Below are 18,273 nucleotides of genomic sequence, written 5' to 3' on the forward strand. Positions count from 1 at the left end.
ATAAATGTCGGTTTTTTTTTACCTTTTCTTGGATATTTTCAAAAAAAATTGATTACATGTCATACTATTTTTTTTACTTTTTTTTCTTGCATATTTCCAAATATTCCCTCCGTTCCAAATTGATTGTCATGTTCAATCTCCAATAAAAAATTTAAATTGTTAATATCTTCAATCTATAATGAATTTTATGGGCAATATAGATTTATATAATACTAGATCTCAATTAGTTCTTATTCAAAGTTTTAAAAATCTTTAAAGACATTGTAGATTGAAAGATATTAACAATTTAAAAATTGCATTGGAGACCGAACAGAACCATCAATTTGAAACAGAGATTTTAACTTTTTTCAATACAAATGTCTCTCGATCAATTAAAACTTACACTCTACTTTGATTAACTAAAAATATTAATACTAAGAAAAGTGGTCTAGAATGTAAATTTGAAAACAAAGTAGGATTATAAAGGTGCATATAATTTGTGAGGCCATTTATTATTCGTCACTAATATATCTCTGTAATGCCAACTATTTTTTTTTTTGGGTTACTGAATGATCATCGGTAGCGAGTCTAGTGACAACATTTTTGTTGTGTCATGAAATATAATTTTTTTTGTGACAATATTTATGTCTTGTCGCAAAATTCAACCTTTTAGTGACGACTTCACTATTGTTACTGAAAGTATAATTTAGAGACGCCTTTTCAGTCACTACAAAGATTTTTGTTACGAAAGGTCATTTTTCTTGTAACGTTGCCACGAAGTGCCCCAACACCTTTATCTACGACTTATTTTTGTAAAGCTCAAGTGGTAGGGTTATACAAGTATAAGAACATGAAATTGAAAATAATTCTACAATCATTTTAAACTCAACTCAACAAGGCTTTATAAGCCCAACTCAACTAGCTCCATTAGGGGGAGAAATGTACAGACCCGTGAATTTCTCTTACATAATTTTAATGTTTTGTAAAGAGATAAATGATGGTTTTAAAGTGAAAATTGTGGTTGTGGGTTAATGTGCAAGAATGTGAAAAATATGGGTCTTAGTATATATTGTGCATGTGTGTGTGCCAGGGGAAAATTTTCCCATTTCCTCCCCTCTCCATCTATCGGTCTCTCACGCTCTCTCTCGGCTCTCTCCGTCTCTCTCACTCCCACACCCAAAAACTCACCTCTAAATTCAAAACCCACAACAATCAACCTCCACTCCATCTTCTACTTGCATATTGGGGCTCGTATCGCATTGGATAGAGCTCGGTTCGGTGTATTTAAGGCGGTAGTTGTCAAATCGTGAATCGAATCGAGAATCGAAATGGTCATTTTTCGAATCATGAATCGAATCGAATCATGAATCGCTCTGATTCGGTCATGACTTCTATAATGCATAGAAACCTATGTTTATTGATTAGGGTAACAACAATATATACTACAAATGAAAGATTTAGGCCTAAATCAATAAATACTTTCTTCTAAATGATGATTTGACAATAACATGGAATATTATGTAAGTTGCTTCTATTGCAACTACCAAGAGATGATGATTCGTAAAGCCTATTTATGGTTTTTTTTATACGAAAGAGTTATAAGTACAAAACAAACCCTTAGAAGGTCTATAGGGTTGTTATATTTCATTTATCTTCCTCTTTTTCGATTCACTCTCGTAATAAATCTCTTTTTCTTATTATTTATCCATATAGCATAGACAAAAGATGACATATAACAATACTAGACCTTAAAAAAATATTTGAACCCTTTTCAAACAACAAAAGAAGCAAAACAAGAGTAAAAAATGAATTTCGGAAATTTTAAGTGAATCGAACGATGCACTGATTCACTTACGATTCTCAGCTATTTCCGATTCGGCAACTTATTCGTATCAATTACCCACCGAATCGTATGATACGGATCGTAAATCACCGATTTACTTACGATTCTCAGCTATTTCTGATTCGGCAGCCTATTCGTATCGATTACCCACCGAATCGTATCAAATCGTACGATACGAATCGTGAATCGTACGATTTTGACAACTATGCCCACATGTATGTGAGAGGGATGTGGTTGAGGTGTGACAAATTGATGTGCACCTAGCATCTCTCATTGGACATAGGAGGCTTACTTTATTGGACTTGATAAATTACATGCTAGGTAGATGCAACATTTCTGAGCAGCTCTCTCTTATTCTATACTTGTGTTGCAGTTGCATCGGGTGACACATCTTTGCCTAGCGATGTTTTTTTGTGTCTCGAACGAGCTATTTCAAACTTGGAAGATCAGAAAGTTTCACAAATTGTAACGATGATGCATCGGGTGACACATCTCTACCTAGCGATGTTGATCTTTAAGTTGTTGTCCAACTTAAAGTTAATGATGCATCATTTGGTGACAGACTTCCATTCATTGTCATTTCCTTATTGATGTAATATTCCTATTCCTGAGTGCAGAGTCAAAGGTTTAAATGTGAAGGCTTTAGAATTGGCCAAGGGATTAAAGTGGCCGTTCCACCAGAATCTTATCATTCCCAGCAGCCTAGAGAAGGTAAAGTATGAATTTAACAGCTTCTATGTGGGAGTTGACATCTTTGAATTTTGCTTGTCCTAGGGTGAAAGAAACAACTGAATTTATGCACGACAGCTTGAGATGTGTATGGGAACTTATGGATCAAGGTTGTGTACCTTGGATTTCTTGGATGACGGAGAAGGCAAGGGATTTCCCTTTGCCAATCCAATCTATGCTTCCTTTATCTTTCTTTTCCATTCGCAAATCTCGCCACAAATGCAAGATCCAAATTCGACCTCAAAGTATGTTTTTATGTATTCCTTTCTTTTGCTCGCTACTTCTCCACGGTAGTCCCTTGCATGTTCCTACTTTATTAGGCCCTCTCCAGGGTGCTGTTTCTTTACCTAAGAGTGGCGTCCGTGGTATAACTAGGCGCTATGGCAACTGACAAAGGTTATATCATGCTCTATATACTGATGTTGAACTGAAGCTCCTGAGCATAGAAAGATTAGATATGAGACTTTTGTGCTCTTGAGCTACTGACTCGCCTTCCCACTTTGTGTTGCATGTGAATGCTATTGTATGCTAATCCTAAACAAGGTGTTATAATCAACCAGTTTGTTACCCTTGAATTTGTATGCCTTTTATCAGCTCTGTTGTCTCACGTTTTTGATATTTTGGTATACCTAGATGTCGCAAATGCTAGTGGTATGCTCTTGAATCATGATTCACTGCTTTCTAGTTTAAGGTATTTTTTTTACCTTGTGTTATAGAAGCCAAAAGAGGCCATACTAAACAAAGTTGACCTGAACTTATAAAGGGTGGTGTCTTGTCTGCATTCCAATTATTTTGTTTCAAACAGATCCAAGTTGGGAATGAAATGTTCTTTTGCTAAGTGATTTTTATTTGCTTGAAGGAGACGGTAGATGTATTTTTGACATTTGAATTGTGAAAGCTTGTTTGAGATTTTGGGACAGCAGGTTGTCTTACATTTTATTAGAACTTTGTTTTTATGTGTGTGCAGAGGTTTTGGTTTTCAAATTGATATTTCATTTGTTGATAAAGGGTCTCCATGTAGACTCTGTCGTCTTTTCTATTTGTCTGTCATAAACTGTCATACTTTGTCAATTCTATGTGAAGACATTGTGCATAACGGCATAAAAATTTGTAGGCCCTATTTTATCAGCTGAAATGTCTAGGGTGTGGGTTGTTGAACCTTGATTTTCTTGTGTGCTTCTTATTTGCCCTCTTAGTTTTGGCGGGCGTGTTGCAAATCGATCATGACATTGAATTATGATTTATGCTTGAAGCCATGTTTGAAGTGTTGAATGACTTCTGTGATATATCTAGTCAATTTCTCCGGGCTTGGTTCCTTTTCAATTCATTGAGATCTATGGTCTATTTTTGGAAGCTTTTGAACTTTGTTTTCAAAGGAACATGTGTTAGGGCTAGAAAAAATGGTTGGTGATCCTACCCCGGGCCATCTAAATTAATGAAATCATTCACATTCATGTCTTACGAGTAAATCATTAAAGTAAAAGAAATTAAGTTGACCCAACAATCTTCTAAGTAAATGTTAAATAGACTTTCGGCTTGTAGAAATTGGACAGCCATTACGATTTAGAATGACGACCGATTTTTTCAGAACAAATCTAATCTAAATTACATGCAAGCTATTGATATTCGATCAATTTTGTACTCGTCAAGCTATGGAATACTTTGGATGATCTATGTAGCCTTGGGACGGGACCCGGGGGGCAGACCTTCTGTTTGAAGTGGAGTGCAAGGGCACCCCTGTTTTTACTAATAGTAGTGTATATATAGTCTGATATATAACCTACCTCGGCAAATATCTTTGATATGGACACCCTAAACGAGAAACTAGGTCAAAACTACATTTAGAATTAGGTTGGGCTATCTTTCTTTAGATTTTAACCCAATAAAGTTGGGCTTTTAGGCGCTTTGTTTGGAACACGGAGAAAGTGATGAAAAGTGAGGGAAAGGAAATAAGAGAGAAAATGGGAAGGAAATTTCACTATTTAGAAAATTTGACTTCATTATTTTCTTTACTCTCTCTCTAATCCAAACAATAGGAGGGAAATTTTTAAAACTTTCCTTCCTATACTCCCACTTTCCATAAGTTCCAAACAGAGCCTTAATCCCTCCACATAGACTTTTGAAACCCCGGAGAACTATTGTCACCTCTAGGCTTAGAGCATCCACATTGTAATAAGCAAAATGAGTTTGGATAATCAAACTTAAAAATAATGTTCAAAAAATACCTCACATTGTAATAAGCAAAGTTATAAGTCTTTTAGTAAATAATCAAATTTCACCCATTTCATAACCAAACTTTACAACTTTTATCAATAACCAAACTCAAAACTCAATAACTCAAAAACACCCCACATTGGAATCGTCTCATCGAGACGAATAATTTGGTGTGGTCGGATGCGTAATTAAAATTCGTTTGTGATTGAACAAATATGCATTTTGTATTGTGGGGGTTTTTTTTGGTTAGGGATGCAAAAATAACCAATGTGGAGGTAGAGGTTGTTAAGTTTGATTATGAACTAAATGGATAATCAAATGCTGACGTGTCACATTTTGATTATTACCATTGCGGATGCTCTTACGACATCATATTTTTACAAGGATTATTCTATCCGCTCAAAGGGTGTAGGATAATAGGTAAAAGCTGTATTAATATTTGAAAAAAATGTATTGATATTTGAAAAAGTGTATTAATATCCATGAGTTATGTATTAATATCCGAACTTGTTTGAAATTATGTGCATATTATCTTCTACCTAGTGGGCGGAGGTTAGCAAAACCATTTTACAAACTTTAAATCAAAACTACTACTTCTTCCGTCCCATTTTAAGTGTCTTATCTCGTAAATTTAAATTTTTATTGAGAAATCATCATTACACTCTAAAAGTTTCTATCACTTTTTATATTTACCTTTACCATTACACTTTTATGTACTAACTTTTTAAAGTAGAATTTACTTTTGAGAGCAAAATAAAAAATGTATCAATTTTTATCTATTAACTTTTCGAAATGAACACTTATTAAAGGACAGTTCAAAATTAAATATTGAACCATAAAAAGGGGACAGAGGGGAGTGTAGTTTCCCGAGTGGAACTTTAGTGTTCCATTTTAGTCAAATTTTCAAATTATGGCACCACTCTAACAAAATCTTGGTTGCACTACTTATAGGGCCATTGGATGGCACACCACACTCATTCATTTATGCATTGTTCTCCTCGTTTTTTAAAAAGGATTTTTTAAAAAAATTTCCTAGATTTTTCCTATTTTCAACATTTTTCTCTCTATCTCTCTCTATTTATTATTCCTACTATTTTTCAAAAAAAAATTCAAATCCAAATCTAAACACAGCATTTATAATCTGCTTTACAAATCTCCAAAACCGAATAATCTGGTTTCACTCCTAACTCATTACACCTTGCTGGACTGCTATGCCTACGTTGGGTAACGGCCCATGCCCGCACCCGAGACCAGCAATATCTGGGCCTTGGAACGCCACACAGTTGGGGGCCCATTGGGAGAGTGGTTGATGCCACTTGGGCCCTATGGGCCAATTTATTGGCCCCAAATGCTGGTGTTTCATATTTCAGGTTGACGCCAGTTGGCCCATAGGAATTTTTTTTTTTTTTTTGTTGTAATTCTAAGGTTTTTTTTGAAGATTGTAATTCTAAAGTTGAAATGGGATAATTAATTGGTTACCTTACTAAACCTATGATGCACGATATCGATGAGATCGTGCAATCAGGGCGGAGCTGAAATTATTTGATTGTAATGTCAAGTGTATCAACGATTTTTGGCGATGAATTAAAAAGGACAAATGTCGATGAAAGGCATGCTCAATAAAAATGTAACTTGAAAAACACAGATAGAGCAGAAATATATAGATGCAGCCAATTGTAATTCTAAAGATTCACCTGGGAAAAAATAGAGAATCAGTAGGGTTTTTTGTGGGCAATTTTTAAATATTTTTGGAATCAAATACTTACAACTTTATTCTAAGATAGAGAACCTTAGTATGATGCTATTTTTTTTTCATTCTCCTTTTTCAGCTGGTCGTATCTTTTACGCAAGCTAATGAAATTTCTTCTTGCCGATCAAAAAAAATAATGAAATTTCTTTATACATCAAACACGGATTCAACTACGAGTGAACATGTTATATCCTAAGGTCTCAGGTTCGATTCTCCTTGCCAACTAGGGGTGATCGTGTGAAACGGTTGTGAGAGGGGCTGGCCCGGGGCACTCTGCATTACCAAAAAAAAATTAAAAAAAAAAACTACAAGGGGACAACTCCAAGTGCATAAGACTTCCTACGTCCCTCCCTAGCTATGATTTTGACGCAACATATATGTAGGTAAACCTATATAGTAGTGTATAGCTAGCTGCTACTTCAATTATTCAGCTTCACATGGAATACACCACAACCTCTCAAACCCCAAACTTTTTATGCATGGTCTGAGCCTCTGGTCCTCCAATAGTACTTTGCTCGTGGCTTTGCAAAATGTACATTCATTGCCATTGCATATGAGTCTATGACCAATATAATTTTTTTTAATAACCGAATGTTCGGGTCAGCTTGTGCGCACCTCGACTAATTCTGGAACCCTGAAATTAACAACTAGGTATAACCTCCAATGGCCCCAAAGTAATGACCAGGTATAACGACCGAGCATATGACCAATATTATGAACGAAAACAAATCATATTTGATACTGTATATGGGTGGGTTGAGTTAAGGGATTAACGTACGAAAACAAATCATATTTGATACTGTATATTGTGTGGGTTGAGTTAGGCCATGTTTTGTTAAGGTTCTTATTTTGTAATTACTTATTTCTTGTTTTATGATACAAGTCATTCTCTCATAATACATCACATTTAATTCAAAAAATAGGTACTCACTCCGTCCCTTTTTAAATGTCTCGTTTCGTAATTCCAACTTATTAAGAAAACATCATTATTACACCTTTCACATCAACTTTTACATCCATTTTTCCTATTTACCATCTATAGAGACATCATCATTACAATTTCACTCACTAACTTTTCAAAATGGAATCTACTTTTAGGGGCAAAATAAAAAATGTATCAACTTTTACCTGCTAATTTTACAAAATGAACACTTATTAAGGGACATCCCAAAATAAAATACTGAACTTTAAAAATGAGACGGATGGAGTACTTATTTTCTTAGCGGCCTTAAGGGATAATCACTCCACAAACAATGACATAAATATGTCCAAAAAACCTCCTTTTTATCTCTTATCTTATTATATACATAACGTTCGGTTCATTAGCATTTCAACTAATCTATGGAAATTCAATTCCAGGTGTCTATATACTATTTTATTACTGCTACCTATCAAACCAAATTATTGGCCACAAAGTTCCAAGTTAGAATGACTTTAGGAGTCTCAAGTGTAAACCCAAAGCTAGCCCTGAACTTATGCAGCATAAATTGGACATAGGGTATGACAAAATAGTACATAATGGTATGCTAATTCAACATTCTGAGAGTTCAGATGCCTGTCGTAGGAAGTGGGCGATACGGAGTAATACACTGTCAGATTCCCATTGACAATTTGCACCTCACCAGTATAGAAAAGAGGTCTACATGGGCCCAATGGTAGTTTGAAAAGTGTGGCCCAATGGTAGTTTTTGGACTTTAAAGTGGTTACATTTATTCTACCAAGACTTTCCAATGTCCTAGACTTTATGCTCAAGAACCATTAATGCTACTATATGTGCAGTTGCCCCGGGAGATGTCGCAAGTTCGAAGCTCACAGAAGTCAAACATTCTAAACCTAAAGATTATTGGAGAGTTGTCCGAGTGTTAATTTCAAGGTTTTGGAATTAGTTGAGATGCGCGCAACATGACCCGAACATCTTGGTATTCAAAATAATTTTCTACCATATGTCAATTTGGTGAACGGGTCAACCCTTCTCATATTCAAGCACAAGGGACCCAATTTTCTTCCTGGAATTGAATGCCTTCTAACTTCTACTTCTTGGGCTGTCCTTGCATATACAGTCTGTCACATTTTACAATTTTTGAAAACTATGGAACAATAAACAATTTTATTATTATTAATAAACACTTCGATTTCTCTCACAATTTTATTATTATTAATAAACACGCGATTGCTTTGTCTTCGAACCAAACGATTAGGAAATGCAATAATCAACATAGACTGGCCCCCTTTGGACGTGGCCAAAGGGTTCCTAACCATTGTGGAATATTAATCGGCTAGCTAGGACGGATTGTGCGAGGTAGCAAGCTTGCTACTGTTCCTATTGTCCCTCCTGTTCACAAGGACATAATGCCAAAATCGGTTTGAACTCGCGGCCGTGCAAAGAGGGAGGGAATTTCACTCTGCATCGATCTCTGCCAATTCGGTCATACCACCTACATTCAAACAAGTGAAACCTTGGACTACATTCGGATAAGGGATTCGCGGGAGGGTAATTTATTAAAGATAGAGAAGGAAAATGATGGGTGAATAAAAAATACAGTAATTCGTGTGTTTATCTTTTTAAATAAACCCTTCCTCAAAGCTAGCCAGTCATTTTCTCTCAAGATACCATATCTATTTGTTTTATTGTTTATGCTTAATATAAAATTCAAAAAAAAAAAAAAAAACTGCAGATTTAAGAAGTCACTATCTATGGTAGACAAAATACTAGTCCTGTTTCAATCAATGCCTTCATTTCCTTTGTCACCAAACATGTGGTCACTCCTTTAGAAATGCATGCATCCCTCCTAGAAATAATTTCAAATCACTACTATTTTCTAAACCAACTGTTGCGGTTTTTGCACTTAAATCACCTCCAATGTTGTAAAACTAACCTTTTAACTCTAATGTTAGCGCCTGCTTACGCTCACATCGACCAATTTTTGCGGGGCCCCCCAAATTCGTATACTATGACATATACACACAATCGTTTATATACTAACCCCATTTCATTTTTGCCACCGTTGTGGGACACTTCTAAATGGTATCACAATCTCTCCCACTTAAGATTGCAACATCGTCATTGCGCCCCATGGTCGAACAACTTCTACTAACCAAGCGATGTGGGACAAGTGCCTACTTAAGCACGCCAAGCTCCTCAAAGTCGTCTCAAGTGGAACCTGCTCAAGCACGACAAACACCTCAAGAGCTTCTCTCTTGTCAGGCCCATTCAAGCACGTCTCCTCGCGGGACCTGCCCCATGCTTTCAGTTTTGTGCAAGCTTTGATACCACCTGTAACGACTCGTGTCAGCTGACCTAGCCTTAACAACGTGGCTCAAAAAATTAATATCGAGTTATACAATAACTGCTCACAATGATCTCTTATATATTATATACTACGTACCTCCATTTCATTTTTTCTCACCGATGTTGGCCTTCTTTAAAGTGGTGTCTCACATACGTGCATTTCCCTCTCACTTTTGTCAAACTCACAACTGTTAGGTATGTGTCTTTTGTTGCTTTCACAAACATCGTTTTCTTGAAAACACTTTTACTTTTCTCTCTATGCATGATTAATCCATGTTTTCTCTCACCAAATTAATAATGGTTTGGTGGTAGAAAATGAATGTGTGGTACTACCACATCACATGGAAATAGCTAAGACATCTCATGTTCTCCAATGGCAAAATTTTGTGTTGGCTTTTGACAGCTATTGATGCTAACCAATGCCAAATTCTGAGATCGAGGAAATTACGGCACGAATGAGTATGATCTGTGCATGACTTCTAATTTTCGCATTATTGTTTGAGCCGCCACTGTAAAAATAGTTTAAAAATTTTGGATGAATCACAAAGCAGCATTTGGGTGACGAGTACATGTATATTTTATATACCTTCGAACTCCCCCATCTCTTCTTTTATCCACATATGAGTTCTTCTTTCTTTCTTTCTTTCTTTCCTTTTTCGTTCTTTTTATCACCACTCTTTTACATATACATGATCTAGAGATTGAGAATTTGGTTAATATAAACGGAAAAAAGATAGATTGCATTTTTAATTAGTCTTTATGCACATGTGTTCAATGCATAATAATATCTTTCTCTCGCGAATGATTTCATAATCCACCAATACTTAATTTCTTGAATCCGATCTTCTTCTCTTTTTTCGATCGTTTTCATTGTTTACTATTCTGTGATTTTACTGCATTGTAGTTTCCCCCCTTATGGTAAATACCACAGGGATCTCCCGAGTGTTTCCCGGCCACTTTGAGAGACAAGAATGGCCACCTCAAGTCCGTACGATCAATATTGGTCTGCGTGTGATGCTTTGACAAAAAGAAAAAGTGGACCTTAATTATAATTTGAAAAAATAAAAGCATGGGAAAGGAAAAAAATAAAAAGAAGAAGAGAGAGAGAGAGAGAGAGAGAGAGAGAGAGAGAGTGGGTATTGAGTTGTAAAGAGTAGATAAAGAATAATTTTGGGAATGAAAAATGACAAAAAGGAATGGGGACCACAATCATGGAAGAGTGCAAAAAGTGGTCACATATGGGCATTAACACATGCATATATAATCACTAAAACAACTCTCTCACTCACTCTCCCTGTGGAACCACCAAAACAATCAATCATTCAACATTTTCATCATCATCAAAAAGCACCCCCCCACAGCCACCCTAATTTTGTCATTTGGCATCCAAGGTCTACTTTCATTAACCTTAACCCCCCATATGGCCGGCCCATTAATTTCACAAGGCAAAAACTCAGAATACATATGTATTAAGAACAGTTTGATGCGTATAAGCCTCTTATATATCATTTTGATAATCTACGGGCGTTCGACAATTCCGGGAATCCTTGTTGTTGTCCGCATTTGTGCAGTAAAATTTGTGTGCACAGTCTTCCTGTTGAATCAAATAAGAACTCTTTTTAGATTGAATTTTATTTGGGGAATTAATTTAGGTGACAAGTTATATGGCTAATGGTTTCACTAAGGGCATATGGCAAGACTAAAATCGTTAATTGCTCAATTAATCTTTGATTGTAGTCAAGAAAAAACAAAAATCGCGTTTGCCATTTATTTGTACATCTAATTATTTACTTCTATCATCTAATGTTTTTTTTTTTTTCTGCCTATTTGGGACCACTTTTACCATCTACGTTTTGTGATATTTATCACACTAAATCACAAACATAAGTTATAAAAATATTTTTTTTTTTTTTTGCATAATATGATAATATCTTCCTACATTATATCTTCTTATCGTCTAAAAGAAGTATCATTGCTTCAAAATCAAGTCCTACAACATGTGTATTTTATATAATCCAGTCCTACAACATCTACCATGGGTATGAAATACTGCTTGCATGCACGTATAAATGCCTTCTCAACAAAATATTCTCAAATATTCAATGCTCGCGGAGTACCACGCGGCATTGCCTACATGGTGCTACCACCATTTGCGTAGCGACAAATTATTCAATCGAGATATTATCATTCAATTCACTTTTGTTCGGTGATCAAAACACAAATATATGACCCACAAAAGTGTGGTGGCAATATTTTATTTGCGAAGAGTACGACATGCACTGTCGCATGATACTCCGGAGGCTCCAATAATTGGCCACTCAAGAAAACTTGATCAACAAGATGCGTAAAGCATATATGCATTTGGCTGTATATATAACATTAATAGACTGTTTAATTTATTCTCCAACTTAGAAAAGCAGGAGGAAGAAGAATCAGATAATGAGCTGAGCAAACTCACCTAAAGACAAGAGTACAGATTTTATTTATTATTAAAAAAGTGAGATCTAGTTTATAATTGGTGTAGATTCGTTTACCGTTATGGTTTACCTGATCATAAATTCCAAAATTTTAACAATAATATAGACACCCTTTTGTTGATTCTTTCTAAAAGGATTCCCACTATACCAACTGGAAAAAATCAATTCAAAAATATTTTTAATTTAGTACCAACTCTGATGCCAACCCTAATTATTAGAAGGAAGTTAAAATTTCCATGAATCCGTATAAAATCCTTTGGTTAAAAAAGAAGAAAAATTCTAAAATCAGCCCAATGGGCTGACGATAGTAGATGTGTGAATGTGTATTAAAGGATATAAAAAGTGCACATAAACACGTGTTTTTTTTATCTTTTAGTGTGTTTAACGTCAGTCCAGTAGTCTGACAATAGCAAGACCGGAAAAAAAAAGTTATAAAATCCTAAGACCACTTTTGTTTTTATGGGCAAAAAAAAGATATCATTATCCTAAGAGCACTTTTAGGACTGGCGCTTCTAGTTGGCCATGCCAACTGCACCATGTTGTTGGGTGCTCATGGCCCACCAACGCTCGTTTCAACAATCTGAACGGTTTATCTTGCAGTATCTACCAAATAGATCATTATCTAGGCAGAAAAATCATGTATGATGTTCAAATAACTGCAGATACGTGAGCAAAATGCATTTTTGTCTTGAGAAAATCGAAAGTCTTTCCTCGATCTAATACATGTTGACTTTCTTAGAGAAAATTTGATCTAGCTATGTGGCTACAATCATCAAAAGATGAATGCTAGGAACACAATTTTAAAACGCAATTTCAGATACAACTGCGTCCAAAACCATTCGATGCATGTGATCTGACATACATTGAACGGCTTCACACATTGTTGTGTCCTGAAGTTGTGTTCTTAGACTTTTTGTTATCAAAACTTGCCAATTTTCCGGGTGATGATCTGTTTGGCAGTTGCTACGATCAAACAATCCGAACTACCAAGATGGGTTTCGTGGTGTGCCATATCGAAGCCCAACCAAGCTACATCCATTTAGTGACGGATGCAGAATTTGTACTTTGTGGGGCTCCAAACGACATGTATGTCTACATTAAAAAAGCAATTATATCCTATATGTATATATTATCACTTGCTCGGTTTGATGGAGAAACAAAATTGTATGTATATATGTAATAGTCCTTTAATTTTATACGTGTGACCAAAAATGGTTGATAACTTGACATTATAGGAGTTTTTTTTCACACATTATATATGAAATTATAATCATTTTCATGCATACAAGGGACAGACATGGGCCAATCCTACATAATTCCAATTGACCCGAAAAATATTACGACTAGGGCAAATATTTAGAATTGTGCAGGGCCGGGCAACCCCTTGACTCTGCCCCCTGTCTGCATCCGAACAGATACCAAGGATATTCAGTGTGATTTTAGTGGGTCAAAAATTCAAAGAAAAAAATAACGATATTGTTGCACCAGCTTGTTGTCAAATTAGCACAATTAATCTCAATTCAAAATCATCGGATTAAACATCTCATGTTTCAGTACACATCGGTAGGCTTGGGTGATGGTGTCAAATTTGGCAAACCCAAACCCGCAGTCAAATTCAGCACCAAAGATGAGTACTTCGCCATTTTCTGAAATAATTCTATTTCATTGGCGGACACGAATTTTTTCCAAAAACACTTGTCAAATTGCGACTTCAGTAACCAGTACAACAATGGGTGAACTTGCTCCATCATGCCCGCATGAATAGCATATCTCACTTTGAGCTTCAGCTCGATTGGAATGGATTAAAAGATGCCTATATATTCTTTGATGTGAACCAATTTCCAAATCCTCAACAATTGCTTCACAATTTAATTGAGTTGATGATGACGTTCAAGAGGTTGTTGCACACACACGGCTGTATACAACAAACATTATTGAATGCACGTGGGTTGGGATAGAGCATCAGATTTCCCAAGACAAAGATCTTCCCAAATCCATTCTTAGATAGGAGCAGGTATATATGGTAAATTTTTTGGTTGCAAATTGGGTACCCAACGTGCACATCCGGGCCGTCCAAAAAATGTAACCGACAATCTAGATGAAAGTACCGAACGGATTTAAAAAGAAAAGAAAAGGAAAATTGTGTGTTTCAATTGAGACTGTTGGTTGCATTTTTGGACAATCAAGATATGCGCGTTGGGTACCACGTCATCCGTACCGTATTTGCACCCAAAAATTTCGGTATTTGGATTCATGGATGCACCTCAAACATGCCCTGCCAGTCTTAGGATGTATATGTGCACTTGCTTTGCTATTTCTAATTGCAATTACTCAATTCATGAATTGAGCACATATTTGTCTTGATAACTTGAAACCAATTTTTTTATAACTCAGGTGTCCTGGTCAGCTTATGTGTACATCGATTAATTCTGGGAGTCTAATCACACCGCTCGCTGGGGAGCCCAATTAACGTCGGAGAAAAGCTTCGTATGGACTAGTTCCAAAGGAATTGTTAGCATCTGAAAAATTTCGAATCTAAGATTTTAGAAAGTAACGACCTCTAAGTCTTTTTGACTGCCAAGCCAACCTGAAGGTTGATAACTTCTACCTGCCTAAACCCCTCTTTTTTAGGACTCAAAAATGGGATGGCTTTGTGCATGCTTTAGTAGAAAATAATTTGTTGGGTTGCCCTATTTTTGGCGGCTTCTTTTTTTTTTTGGGGGGGTAAGTATATTTTTGGCTTTTTGGTTGAAGCCACAGTGGACGTCAATGAATCATAATCACAAAAGAAACTCTCAAAATTACAGAGGAATAGAAAGAATCAAATTTTCTGATGTATCCCTTGTTTCCTTTCTATTGCAATTTAATTTGGTCAGAGCATCGCCCTGTCAAGAGCCAAGAATACTCAAGATGGAAGCTGCGGGTTAGAGTGCCGTTAGTCCCAACAGCTGCCTTGATATTTGCAAATCTTTCTTGTGTCAAGCACTGCTTAGTTCCGCTTAGAGGTGTCAAACAGGCTAGGTCGATACAAACACAGTATGAACAAGACACATTTAAGTGTGGCAATGCATGACACGACACTGAATCATCCTTATTGGTGGGCCAAATTGGGCCGTTGTTTAGGGGCACGTGGCACGGAAAAGCATGGGCACGGACATAGACATGTGCAAGAGTAAACAAAGAATCTAATGAAGGATGGGTCACAATATTCATGATTACTAATAGAGAAGTATTACAATTATTGTGTAATTTTTTGATATTATAAGATTAAAAAAAGCGAATGATTGATAATTGAGTGATAACAATCTAGTTGGGATATACTCAAGCTATAATAGTGCAACTCTTACCTATTTACATTTATTGTATTACGAACTTGCAATTATCAATAGAACGTTCGTACTTTTTAAATTTTGTTACAAAATGTATCACGAATTACTACTTGACACATTTGTTTGCACATTGGTCCCAAAACCACATGGTGGTTAATTATTATGTGCTGATAATCGAATGTGAGGAGGTGAAGTTGCACATTAACCAAACCAGAGGGGCCCAACTGAATTTTACCCTATAATCAATCAATCAATCTATCTATATCTATACTTCTATATTGTACTACGAGCAAATGTGTTTGTGCCTCTCAAGCCTCCATACACTCAATTCTAATTTTCTAGATTTCATATTTTTTTTTAGGAGAGAGAGGGTTGGGTGTTTGAATATGGAGGAAAAACTATTATATGCTCCTCGGGCACCGTCACATGGTACCCAAATTTATTTTTAAGAACTAGCGTTGTGCTGGGTTGAAAAAAAAACACACCAATGTAATTGTTTTTATTCCGTACATTAAACAGACACAAATGCTAGTTCTCGTGTACTATTGAAATGTGAAATTTCTATAGTTGAAGTCTACTGGCAAAACACATCCTCCCTTTACGAGCGAAATACTAGTTTCATCCCCTTCTAATCGTGCAACTTTTAGGACTTTGAATTAGAATGAAACCCTCAACCTTGTAGTGCCATAATTATCTCTCTCTCAACCCTATCTCTCTCTTCTTCTCTCTCAATTCTAGCCATCACAACTCCTCGATCTTCTCCCTTTCCTTTTCCTCCGTGGGTTCCACACCCATGTGCGGCGACAGGAGGGAGAGACCATGGTACTACCGACTCTTTCTTTGTTTTTATTTTTCTCCTTTCTGTCTCTCCAGATCTACGACTTGTTGTCTGATTTGTGAGAGTTTTGTTTCTCGTTCAATGAGAGTTATTAGTTTCGTCTTTGAACGAATTTTATCTACAGATCGGGTTCTCTCAATCGAGGTTATTTCACAACGATATTAGTGTTTCGGTGTTCTATCCCTACACGATGTCTTTGAAGAGGCAACCCGTGGCGGCTTGGCAGATCTGTAGTTCTTGGGAGTTCATTGGTGCGTTCATATTTGGGTGGAGTGCATCTGATCGTATGGGTATTTGGTGTTTTTGTCCTTAACTTTGCATTTTTTCTCGTTTGAGACTCCTAATTAGATGTTAGGTAGTTCAAAAGTGTCGCTATTGCGTCAGGTCATGTTTGGGTTAGGATGAAAGACATCGGTTGTCTTGTGATTTACTTGTTTTCTATTTGTAGATGATTAGTTTGGCTTTGTCCAAGTTCTTTATAATGATCTCCGTTTTGTTTTGTAAGTTCCGCTGGGTGTTTATCAATACAATCTTATCACTTTTGACCAAAAAAAGAAGAAAAATGAAATCATTATTTAGTACAGTAGCAAACAAATTTATTGCTACTGTACAAGATAACGAAATCAAAAATTGCAATTTCTTGTATGATGGCAACGGTTACTTAACCTGGTGTTTTTAGGTGTATTCAAATTATGAGAAATAAAAAAAATAAAGAGGTGGGTGTTGCGTCTTTTCATAAAAAAGGCAACGGTAAGCTTGTAATTTTCATTTAAGAATAACAAAAACCAATTTATGTGTCTGCGAGTTGAGATGCATCCGTATAGAAGCGTGGTTATTAAGAAGAAATAGAAAGGATTATGTGTGTGAACAAAAAATACTATGAGTGTATTTGGGGATTTTAGATTTTAAAAAACGTCTGCGTTAATTTGTCTAAAATTCTATCCATATACAAATTTTGTGATTCTTGAGATTCTTAAAATTTGCAAAAAATCTTATTTTAGAGAATTTGAATTTAGTTGTTAGATAGACATGCGTAAACTTTATATTCTAAGTAATTTGGAAATTAATCTTTGGCTTTTTGAATTAAAAACTAGTACAAAATTTTATCATAGATTAATAGGAATTTCTCGGCTATTTATCTCATTTATTACTCCTAAAATTGAATACAAATAGTATTTCTCTTAGATTCTTTTATTGCCACCGCAAGGGGGGAAAAAAAAAACCCCTCATTTTGGGTGAAAAACATAAAATTTCACTTGTTTCCCAAAATGGGTGCTTAGGCACTCACTTGGTCTGCCTAGCATGATGATATGTCAGTTTAAATTTAAAGTTTGACTTTTCTTCCCATCCATTTTGAACCGTGCTATTGATACCGAAAGAGAATTGTACATAAAATGTAGTCCATTTTTGGATTCAACACAAATAATCTGAACCCTTCATTAATTTGAAAATAATTTTTCAAGTTTTCCTACAAAAAAATCAGCTCCATTGGATATGTGTAAGTTGTTGATCCAATCTTTCAAGCTTCATTCAGAAATTAGGGAAGTTCTAAATGGAAGTTCTAAATGAAACTTGAAATATTAGATTAACAATTTACACATATCCAATATAGCTGATTTTTTGCAGGGGGTGCTCAAAATATTATTTTCAAATTAATGAACGATTCGGATTGTTTGTATGGGACCCAAAAGTGGACCTTGCAAGCCGATGTACATTTATGAACAATTCTCTATCGGTACCCCTATCTTTACTGTTCCTTTTTTCTCCCATTCTTTAATTATTTATTTATGTCTACCATTTACTCTTTACAATATCCATGAGATGA

Source organism: Rhododendron vialii, chromosome 3a (genome assembly GCF_030253575.1).
Source record: "Rhododendron vialii isolate Sample 1 chromosome 3a, ASM3025357v1".
Classification (NCBI taxonomy): Eukaryota; Viridiplantae; Streptophyta; class Magnoliopsida; order Ericales; family Ericaceae; genus Rhododendron; species Rhododendron vialii.